This window comes from Zingiber officinale, chromosome 3A (genome assembly GCF_018446385.1).
Source record: "Zingiber officinale cultivar Zhangliang chromosome 3A, Zo_v1.1, whole genome shotgun sequence".
NCBI lineage: Eukaryota > Viridiplantae > Streptophyta > Magnoliopsida > Zingiberales > Zingiberaceae > Zingiber > Zingiber officinale.
Genome location: NC_055990.1, coordinates 62,567,909 through 62,580,384, shown reverse-complemented (window position 1 = coordinate 62,580,384; position 12,476 = coordinate 62,567,909).

Here is a 12,476-nt window from a genome sequence, read left to right as displayed (position 1 = left end):
GATCAACTGAAGAAGGACTAAAGCTAGAGCACGAGATATACCTCAGACGTCAGCGACGATCCAGGGCAAAGTGAGGCTGGCGATTGTTCTAGGGCAGAGATGCGATCTGGTGCAATTGATGCGGGGTGAGGGCTCGACGCTGGTTGGCTACTCTGTAGTGGCCGGCGAACAGGAGAAAAGTCTAGCACCGGTCAGCGGAGGATCAGGAGCTAAGCAGTGGGGAGGTGGTCGGCACTAAGGCAGAGACACGAGCGGCGATCTAGGGTAGAGGGAAGGCGCTCGACACTAGTTGGCTAGCACTTGTCGTGGTCGGAGGTGGAAGAGGAATCGACTATCGGCGCTAGGGCAGAGAGGGAAATAAGGCGGCGCCAGTAGGTGCCGGGTGTTGCTCGGGTGTCGGCGAGGAGGAGATGTCGGCGACGTGTGGCTCGAGAGGGAAGAGGAGGAAGGGAGATCGGAGCTCAGCGGGTTGGACGACGCTCGGGCGGAGAGAAAAGAAGAGATCGGGGAAGAGACGGCGGCGCGAGATGAAGAAGAAGAGGAGGAGAGGGTGTCGGATAGAAATAGGAGAAAGGGGAGGGAAGAAAAGGAAATAAATAAAAGAAACTTAGGTTTTCTTTTATTAAAGCTTAGGTTATTTCCTTAATCAACTCCTACCTTAGGGTATTCCAAACAGACTTTACCCTGGCCCAATAAATTCGTTCCTTTAAAATCCGTCATATGAGCTCCGATTAAATCCCAGAAAATTCCTAAAATTTTTTAAAAATTTCTTTAAGGTATTTTGTCCATTTAACCTTATTATTGGGTTACAGTATTTTATATTCTCCCCTACTAATAAAAATTTGGTCCCCAAATTTCGTTATTTACCATCAACAAGTACTAGCAATAGATAGATAGTATAAATGGTGCACGAAAATTAACCCACATACCTCAAGTGAAAAGATGGGGGTATCGAGCCCGGATCGTATCCTCGAGCTCCCAGGTAGCCTCCTCGTCAGAATGATGCTGTCATCCGACTTTAACCAGCCGAATAGTCTTGTTCCACAACTGACGCTCCTTTTGATCCAGAACTCGTACTGGAACCTCCTCGTAAGTAACGTCAGGCTGAATGGGAACTGGTATATCTGACAAAACATGCTCTGGGTCGGCTACATATCTCCTCAGCATAGACACATGGAACACATCGTGAACGCCTGCCAGTGTCGGTGGTAGCGCCAGATGATAAGCTACTGCTCCAATCCTCTCTAAGATCTGGAAAGACCCAATGTATCGTGGAGCTAGCTTACCTTGGAGGTCAAATCTCTTCACCCCTTTCGTGGGTGAGACTCTCAGAAAAATATGGTCGCCGGTAGAGAACTCCATGGGTCTGCGTCTCTGATCAGCATAACTCTTCTGACGATCCTGCACATCGGACATCCTCCGTCTAATAGTGCAGACCAACTCTGCCTCCTGCTGAACTCTCTGAGGTCCTAGCAGCTGCGCCTCCCCAACCTCCTCCTAGAGGGTGGGTGTCCCACAAGGTATACCATACAACGCTTCAAACGGTGTCATCTGAATAGCCGAATGATAGTCGTTGTTGTAGGCGAACTCTACTAATAGTAGGTGGTCCTCCCAGCTGCCTCCGAAATCCACAATGCAAGCCCTCAACAAGTCCTCTAAAGTCCGGATGGTCCACTATGACTTCCCATCTGTCTGCGGATGGAAAGCTGTACTGAAACGAAGTTGAGTGACCAAGGCCTGCTGCAGACTCTGCCAGAACCAGGACGTGAACCGTTGGTCTCTATCTGATATAATACTCAATGGAACATCATGCAATCTGATGATATCTCGGCAATACAACTCTATCAATCGATCCAGCGAATCGGTCTTCCGAATCGCTAAGAAATGCGCAGATTTGGTTAATCGGTTAACGACTACCCAAATCACGTCATTGTCTCGTCATGTCCTAGGCAATCCCATCACAAAATCCATAGTGATGTGCTCTCATTTCCACTATGGAATCAGAATCCTCTGAAGTAATCTGACAGGTCTCTGGTGCTCAGTCTTCACCTGCTGACAGACTAGACATCTAGCTACAAACTCCGTGATGTCTTTCTTCATGTCGTTCCACCAATAGAAACGCTTCAAATCTCGATACATGCGTGTACTTCCCGAGTGGATCGCAAATTGAGAGTGATGTGCCTCTTGAAGTAGTTCCTCCAAGACCGAGTGAGATTGAGGTACGCATAACCTGCCTCCGAAATAAATAATGTCCTCCTCATCTCGGGTGAACTCGGTCTGTAGCCCGGAAGCTATCTAGCTGCCAATGGACTGTAAGTGTTGACACCGGACTGGGCCTCTCGGATCCTCGTCCTAATCGATGACTGAGCAACCATGGTAACCAAAATACCCTGCTCTGTCTGTCTCTGCTCCTGAAGGCCTAACTCAGAGAAACCTTGAATCAAGTTCATGACTAAAGCTCGGTGGCAAGCTAAAGTCCCTCTGGACTTCCGGTTAAGTGCATCAGCAACCATATTAGCTTTCTCTGAGTGGTTGCTAATGGTACAATCATAATCCTTCAAAAACTCCATCCATCTCCTCTGTCGGAGATTGAGTTCCTTCTGAGTGAAAAGATATTTGAGACTCTTAAGATCAGTGAGAATCTCAAATGTAATACCATATAGATGATGCCGCCAAATCTTCAAAGCAAAGATAATAGTGGCTAGATCCAAATCATGTACCGGGTAGTTCTTCTCATACTCCTTCAACTTACGAGAGGCATAGGAGACTACCCTGTCGTGTTGTATCAAAACAGTGCACAAACCCTATAGAGAAGCATCGGTGTAGAGCACGAATCCGTCCTCTCCAGAGGGCAAAACCAGTACTGGTGTCGATACTAATCTCCTCTTCAACTCCTGGAAGCTGGTCTCGCAGACTTCTGACCACGTGAACTTCACGCCTTTCCTGGTTAGGCGTGTCAGCGGCATAGCAATGTGAGAAAAACCCTCGATGAACTGTCTGTAATATCCGACCAATCCTAGGAAGCTGCGGATCTCCTGAATTGATTTCGGCTGCTCCCAGCTGGTGACAGACTCGATCTTCTGAGGATCTACGGAAATACCCCGGCTAGATACCACGTGTCCCAGAAAACAGACTGAGGATAGCCAGAAAGCACACTTGCGGAACTTCGCATATAGATGATGTTGTCGAAGAGTCTCCAAGACTATGCGTAGATGCTGTGTATGCTCTTCCTCGGAACGCGAGTAGATCAGAATGTCGTCGATGAATATGATAATGAACTGATCTAGATACTCTAGAAAGATGCGGTTCATCAAATCCATAAACACCACTGGAGCATTGGTAAGCCCAAATGACATTACCAAGAACTCAATATCCGTATCTGGTGCGGAATGCTGTCTTCTAAATATCAGAATCTTTGACTCTTAGCTGATGATATCCAGACAACAGATCAATCTTAGAATACACTGATGTACCTTTGAGCTGATCAAACAAATCTTCGATCCATGGTAAGGGATACTTATTTCTGACGGTCACGACATTCAGCTGTCTATAATCGATGCACAACCTCAGAGTACCATCATTTTCTTGATGAACAATACCGGAGAACCCCACAGAGATACACTAGAGCGAATAAATCCCCTGTCCAATAACTCCTGGAGTTGAACCTTTAGCTCGTCTAACTCTTTCAGTGTCATACGGTAAGGTGCTTTCGATGCTGGCGCAGTCCCCGGAATTAGCTCAATAGCAAACTCCACTTGCCTTCGGGGAGGCAAGCCTAGTAGCTCATCTAGAAATACATCTTAATACTCTCGAACCACTGAAATGTCTGAGAGCTGAGATCTACTGCTGTCGTCAGCATTAATTAATGACAATATATAGAAATCCCTAACAGCCATGTGACAGCAGCTTATGAGCCTGAATCGTAGAAATGGTAGATATACCGTCATCCCTGATGCTAGTGAAATCCCACGAGGGTTGGTTCGGAGGTCGGAATGTGACCACCCTCGTATAGCAATCAACCGTGGCATGGTATGCTGACAGCCAATCCATGCCAAAGATAATATTGAACCCCACCATTTCCAGTATCAATAAATCTATAGTGAGTATATGGTTGTCAAAGTCCAATGAGCATTCTCTAACCTCCTGAGTGACGTCCAATGTATCACCGGATGGTAGGGAGATGGTCAGTCGTTGCGGCCTAACAACAGGTAGTCTACCAATATCCCTCATGAATACCTGAGAAATAAAGGAATACGAACTACCAGTGTCAATCAGCATATCAGCAGATGATGCATAAATTAAAATCGTACCGTGAAAAATGGATCCGTCGGCCTGCTGTGCATCCTCTCTGGTAACCGCGTGAATTCGTCCAGTCTCTGGCGAGGGTGGAGGTGGTAGCACTGCCATAGGTTGCTGCGCCTGAGCCGGAGTCTGAGCCTGCCACTGAGGCGGTGTTGGATACTGAGGCAGAACTGGATATGAGGGTTACAGCTGATACTAGACTGGTGGCGGGGGCTGTGACTGGTATTGAACCGGTGGCTGGGGCTATGATTGATACTGAACTAGTGATTGTGGCTGGAGCTGATACTGGGCTGGTGGTTGAGGCTGCGACTGGTATTGGACCAATGGCTGGGGCTGTAGCTGATACTGAGGTCCCGAAACAAAACCCTGTGATACCGTGTGAGCACTGGAATGCTCCTGTCTGTGCATGCCATATACAGCTACTGCCGGAGGGGTTGTCCTCTGCGGACGATGCGAAGATTGGCCTTTCTGGCCCCCTCTCTGAGTCCTTGTCTGACCGAACTGTCCTCCCTGAACATAAACCCCGGAAACCACGTACTAATCCTTCAGTGTGCATTCTTGGCTCATGTGCCCAGGCAGTTTACAATAATAGCAAACTGTCTGTCCTAGGGAGCAGGCTGATGTGATGTGATCTCTATATCCACATGGGTACAGTGCATGTCAATGGAGGACTGTTTCCGGTTCTGCTGAGAAGACCGGAAACGTCCTGAGGAAGTCCGCTTTGATTTTTGAGGTTGGTCAGATGCCCCAAAAGTACCCTAACCCGACTGACTGTGACCACTCTGTTGTTGTCCGGTAGCTTGTGGCTGCTGGGTCTGTCCTAAAGTCCAATCTATCTGCTTCATTTTCTTGTCTGCATTCGCCCTCTGCTTAGCCGCCTCAATCATAAGGGCTCTATCTAATGCCTCTGTATATGATGAATTACCAAAACCTGCAATCTTTACTTGAAGATGTCCATCTAGTCCCTAGACAAATTGAAGCATACGAGACATGTCCTCGACAACTAACTTTGGACAAAATCTGGCCAACCGATTAAATTCAGCATTGTATTCTGTCATCGTGCGATTGTTCTACCGAAGACTCAGAAAATCCTGTCGACGTGTCATCTGATATGACCGTGGGAAGTATTGGCTCTCAAAAGCCTCTCTAAATTTCGCCCAAGTGATATGTTGCTCGCCTATAATCGAGCGCTGCGTATCCCACTAGATGTCGGCCTCGTCCCATAAATGGTAAGCAGCCAGCTCTGCCTTCTCCCACTCGGAGCAAGTCATATAGAAGAAAGTCCGCTCCAAAGTTTCTATCCAAGACTGAGCCACACTTGGATCAGTCTCTTCGTGAAATAGCGTGAATCTGCTCTTCATCGGCTCTGCAAAAGCTGGGATCCGAGCTCGTGCTACAACCATATCAGTAGGGTGAGTAGGGATCACCGCGGGAACTGGTGAAACCACTAGAGCTGGTACTACAAGTGGTACCACTGGATAGGCTGGGGGAGGTACTGATATACTCGTTTTTGTCATGTTATGAGATCAAAAGAATTTAGTACCAAACCCCTTCTACGCTAATGTAGCATAGAAATGACTCAGGTCGTCTCCAACGAATGTAATGATATGATGGTAATATAGGATCATTTGTTATTCATATTTTTGGATGTTTTAATATGAAGATGGGGGTTTTGGATTTTAATTCTAACTTAACAAGTGAAAAGTGAAGCAAATAGGAAACTAATCTAGTGCATAAATGAAATCTACCTAGGCGCCAACAATCAATTCACAACGCATTGTCACCCTGCGTTATGATTAAACTGTCGACACACTTAAACTAAGAATGAAATAACAAGACATAGTTAAATCTAATCTAAAGAAGAATTTAAAACCTAGCTTAGAACTTACCAACTATCAATTAACCAAGCTTAATCAAGACTTAAACTAAATTGCATCAATGAAACTATAACTACTAAACACGAATTAAACTTCAACAAGATAAAGTAATGCTAGATTACTGATAAGGACATAACAAACATCAAAAGAAATCTGTTCTAGCTACAAAAACAGTGAATAAATGAAATAAACTGATCCAACTCACAAACAACTATACAAGACAACACTTCTTGTCGTCACACAAGAAGCCGGAGACGAGAACGCTCAACTCCAGTCGTCAGTGAAGAACCTCAGCTGCGTCTCAGTTCAGAATTGCTTAGCCACAACAGAGGAACGCCTCCGGCAAGCTAGAAACAACCCCGAAACTGTAAACGAAAGAAAATCTAGAATTCTGCAAATCTGGATCTCTGAATCTGGATGGGAGCTATGGATTGCGAATGATCGTCGGATGGAGCTCAGTAACATCAGAGGAACACCGCCGAATGTTGCTGATGGGAAGGGAATCGCAAATCGGAGAAACGCCTCCACATCGGCGGTGGAAACAGAGAAGACGCAGAAAATAAATTTCCGCCGGAGAGAACGCCCGCCGGTGGTTCCAGATGATCGAGAATTGTACCTTGAAGCTCCCTCACTGGCGTCGTCGCTTGAGAAGTTGATAGGACTTGGAATTAGGGTCGGAATCGCCGAGACACTCACGCCACGAATAACACTGGCACTGTGGAGATTGACGAATGAAGAAGCACTGTATCTTCTCAATTTAAATCAGATCAGCTATGTGATGGACGACTCAAAATGATTTGGATCTTGAACAACGGTGAAAAGTTGCTTAAAATCTGATTTGAATGTATTGATCTTGATCAAGGATCTTGATCTACTCTTCCTTAGGTTGGATGGACTAGATCTTCAATGGATGGTTCAGATCTCTCCAATCTTTGATGAATGGTCCATAATACTCTAAAGCATGATCTTCTCGTTCAACTCCGATTCGAGCACAAATTCGGTTTGAATAAATCCAAATCCAAGACCCTTTGATGCCTACAAAATAACAATCAAATATTAGCATCAAATAACATAAAAATAAAATAATTTGTAATTAAGTCCAAGAATAAATGTAATGCATGAAATGTGATGTAAATATAGGTTTCGTCTATGAAAACAACATCAAACCATGCATGTATGAATCAAAATAGTATAGTAAAATCATGGTTATCAGGTACCCCTGGTGCTGCTGTATAAGCGTGAAGGTGCTGGAATTCTGTTCTGTTTCACTTTCCCTATTCAAAAAAAATTGTATAAGAATAGAACTTTTCCTAGCAACCCGCATGTTCGATCAAACATGTGTTTGATCAATCAAGCAAGTTCTTGAATAATCAAAGCACACCTTGATCGAAGTACAAGATCGCTGGCCTCTTGTGTTGGTATTTAAAATCGATACAAAGAAAACTCAACTAATTATGCAAGGGAATTAAAGAACTAGTTGTACCTTTCCTTTGTAGCTAAAGACCTCTTGATCTTCTGTTGTATTCCTCTCCTCTTTTTGGACGTCATGTGGGTGACGATCTACCAAGATAACACCACCCTCCTTCTCTTCTCGGTTTCCAAACCGCCGGCTATAAAAGGAGGCTCTAGGATGGGGCACCTTTTAATCTTCTTCCTTCTCTTCTTCTTCCACTTCTTCAAGCTGCCGCCCACTAAGGAGTAGAAGAGAGGGGGGACATCGGCCTTAGCAAGGAGGGGTGCCAACCCTAGCAATGGAGAAGGGGGGTGCCGGCTCTTGACGAGGAGAAGGGGAGGGGCGCCGACACTAAGGAGAGAAGGGACTTATGGAGATTAGGAAAATTAGAAAGTTAAGTTTTAGGTGCCACCACCTACTCCTTATTATAGGCTTGCCGTCAGTTACAAAGAAAGGAAAAATAACAGAATTTTGTTTAGAAAAAATTTAAACCGAACCAAGTTAAGTTAAACCAAACCAAGTTAAGTTAAACCAAACCAAGTTAAGTTAAACCAAACCAATGGATGGGTGGATGCGAGGCTTTATATAGAGGCTACAACAGGGGGCCTAGAGGAGGAATTGGTTTAGACCTCCTGATGGGCTTGGCTTCCTGTGTTCGGCCCGAACACCCAACTCAAGTCCATCAATAATAACTCATACCACTAAAGGGTTATTATTGAACTACCGCACCAATCCCATATTATAATATGGGCTCCTTCTTATCATGAGTGCGCTAATCTCCCTGTGTTTAAGATATCGTATGTCCGTTAATTAATTGAGTTACTGACAACCCAATTAATTAACATCTGATTTCAAGAGTAGTACCACTCAACTTTATTATCATGTCGGACTAAGTCCACCTACAGGGTTTACATGATAATCCTTATGAGCTCCTCAAGGGGACATCATCAGCCTAAATAATTAGGACACAGATTCCTTCTATAATCAACAACACACCATATAAATAATACTATCTCCCAACTCATCGAGCTTATTGATTTAACAAATAAATTTCACCCATTGATAAGTTAAAGAAATAAATACTAAGTATACATACTTGTTATTATATAGGGATTAAGAGGATGCACATCCATAATAACAGAGGTTCTGTTCTTTTATGTAGTCAGTATAAATCGAACAACCTTAAATGGTCCTGCTTAATACACACATAATGTACTAGTGTAATTTTATAGTCAAGACAAACTAATACCAAATTACACTACAACCGTTCCAATGGTTTATCCCAATCTATCTTGGTTGTGAGCTACTATTTATAATTTATAAGAAACCGATAACATGATCTTTTGTGTGGTACCACACACCATGTTATCTATAATATAAATTAAATGGACAACTGCATTGACATATATATATATATATATATATATATATATATATATATATATATAAATAAATATAAAATGTAAACGCTTGAATAGATGTTCATACAAAAGCTAGCCTTATAGTATACATCCTAACAATCTTCCACTTATACTAAAAGACTATATTGCCATAAATGTTGTCATACATCTGATTCTCATTCCCTCAACATGTCTATCAAAAGCTCTCGCTAGAAGGGCCTTAGTGAAAGGATCTGCCAGGTTATCTACTAATGAAATCTTGGCGACAACAACCTCTCCTCGTTTTACAATGTCTCGTATCATGTGGTACTTGCGCTCAATGTGTTTACTTGCCTTATGGGCTCGTGGTTCGTTCGAGTTTGCTACTGTACCACTGTTGTCACAATAAATTGTGATAACTTTGGGCAAACCAGGAATCACATCTAAGTCCATCAAGAAGTTTCTGAGCCATACAGCTTCTTTGGTTGCCTCAGAGGCTGCCACATACTCAACTTCAATGGTGGAGTCTGAAACATTTTTCTACTTAACACTCCTTCATGTTATGGCTCCACCTCCCAAAGTAAACACATACCCTGAGATTGATTTACTTTTATAAATATTGTTATAAAAGTAATAAACACAAACCTAGAATTAAAACTTAAAAATAACAAACCAATAATTTAGGGGGAGACCCCAGAATAGCAGGTACCTCCAAAATTAACCTACCCGCAGAGTAACTAAAACCAACCTACCCGGTAGGGTAATTAGGACTAGTTCAAAAGGGATAATAGTTTAACTTGACCAACGGTACAAGCAAAATTTTGGATGATAGTACGTTAGGGAAGCTTTATCTATACATGTCTAGGAAGATAGGACTTCGACCTGGTGCATTTGACTTAGTGGAATTAACAGAAGCTACCCTTTATGGATCCTAACCAGTTAGATGAAGGTTTTGTATTAAGTTCAATGGATAGGACTATTTGTAAAACCTCGAAGACATGGTTACTCTAATGATGTCCAAGTGACTCACCATAGCCCAGAAGTTTATACAAAGAATGTCTATTTGTTGAGCCCAAAACTAAACCTGAATCTAACACAAAGTTAAACCAAACCCTAAAATTGAGCTTAACATCATCTCACAAAAATTTTAGGATTCCTCGATTAAAAATTTAGATCGGGTGAGATGACTAAGAACTGAACTTTAAAATTAAATGAAATTAAAATAAAGTTAAATTAAATTAAATTAAAAAGTAAATTAAATTTAAACAAAACTTTAAAAAAATTAAAATTATTTAAAAAATTAGTTTAAAAATTACTTTTAAAACTTTAAAAAATTTAAAAAATACTTTTAAAAACTTTAAAAAAATATTTTAAAAACTTAAAAAAATATTTTAAAAATTCTTTTAAAAAAATTTAGAAATTATTCTAAAAATTTGTTTAAAATAATTTTAAAAAATTTTAAAAATTATTTTAAAAACTTAAAAAAAACATTTTAAAATATCTTTAAAAAATTATTTTAAAAATTCGTTTACAAATTATTTTAAAAACTTTAAAAATTATTTTAAAAATTCGTTTAAAAATTATTTTAAAAACTTTAAAAATTCTTTTAAAATTTATTTTAAAAACTATTTTAAAAATTCTTTTTTAAATTATTTTAAAAACTTTAAAAAATTATTTTAAAACTTCTTTTAAAAACTTTAAAAATTATTTTAAAATTTTGTTTAAAAATTACTTTAAAAACTTTAAAAATTATTGTAAAAATTCATTTAAAAACTTTAAAAATTATTTTAAAAATTCTTTTAAAAATATTAAAAATTATTTTAAAAAAAACTTTAAAAATTATTTTAAAAATTTGTTTAAAAATTATTTTAAAAACATTAAAAATTATTTTAAAAATTCTTTTAAAAACTTTAAAAATTATTTTAAAAATTCTTTAAAAAATTATTTTAAAATTTCTTTTTAAATTTTTTTTTAAAAATTATTTGAAAATTATTTTAAAAACTTTAAAATTTATTTTAAAAATCATTTTAAAAACTTCAAAAATTCTTTTTAAAATTATTTTTTAAAAAATTTAAATTATTTTAAAATTCATTTAAAAATTATTTTAAAAACTTTTAAAATTATTTTAAAAATTATTTTAAAAACTTTAAAAATTCTTTTAAAAATTATTTGAAAAACTTTAAAAATTATTTTAAAAACTATTTTAAAAATTATTTGTAAAATTCTTTTAAAAACTTTAAAAATTATTTTATAAATTCTTTTTAAAATTATTTTAAAAAATTTAAAAATTATTTTTTTAAAAAAAAAACTTAAAAAAATATTTTAAAAATTCTTTTAAAAAAACTTTAAAAATTATTTTAAAAATTATTTCAAAAACTTTAAAAATTATTTTAAAAGTTCTTTGAAAAATTATTTTTAAAACTTTAAAAAATATTTTAATATTTTAAAAAAAAATTATTTTAACTTAAAATGTATATTAAAAATCTTTTTATCTTAAAACTTGTATTTATTTAAAAAAAGAAATTGTTCTTCTTAAACTTTGAAACTTCTACTTAAACATTATTCTTTAGTAAGCAACTAAAGAATCATGTTAAGTTAGAATTGAACTCAAACTATGCCTAACTCCTTCTTATTGTAGGAAACCAAGTGGATCTTGAAAAGTGGTTACTCCAAACATATAACTGGAAATCATACCAAATTCACTCAACCTACCTACAAAAGCTTAGGAACAATTGCCTTTGGGAAAAACGACAAATTCAAAGTAATTAGCATAGGTAATATTGAACTTAAAATTGACTTTATTATAACAAATGCATTACTTGTTAAAAACTTTAAGTATAACCTTCTTAGTATTAGTCAACTGTGTAACACTAGATATAAGGTTAGGTTTCTATCATCGGAATGTTTAATCAAACATTTAGATAACTCTACGATAAGTCTAAAAGGGTTTAGAAATGATAACATCTATGCAATTAACTTAACCACTTCTTCAAATAAGTGTATTTAACACAGAAAGAAGAAACTTGGTTATGACATAGAAGAATGTCACATACACATTTCAGAAACATAAGCAAATTAAAAGGACTAGTTAGAGGATTATCAAAATTACCTAACTCAGACTCAACAATATGTAATGTCTGTCAACAAGAAAAATAAATAAAATCTACCAACAAACCAACTAATCAACCTTAAACCAACTCAATACTAGAACTTCTACATTTAGACTTATTTAACTCTCATGGGGTCAAATCAATAAATGGAAGTTTGTATTGTCTAGTAATAATAGACGACTATTCTAGGTTCACTTGGGTAAAATTTCTAAAAAAATAAAGATGAAATGTTTGAAATCTTTACAAACTTCTGCAAACAAGTTGAAAATGAAAAAGACATTAAAATTAAAAGAATTAGAAGTGACAATGGGGGAGACTTTAAAAATCATAACTTTAATAAAATTTTGTCTTAAAA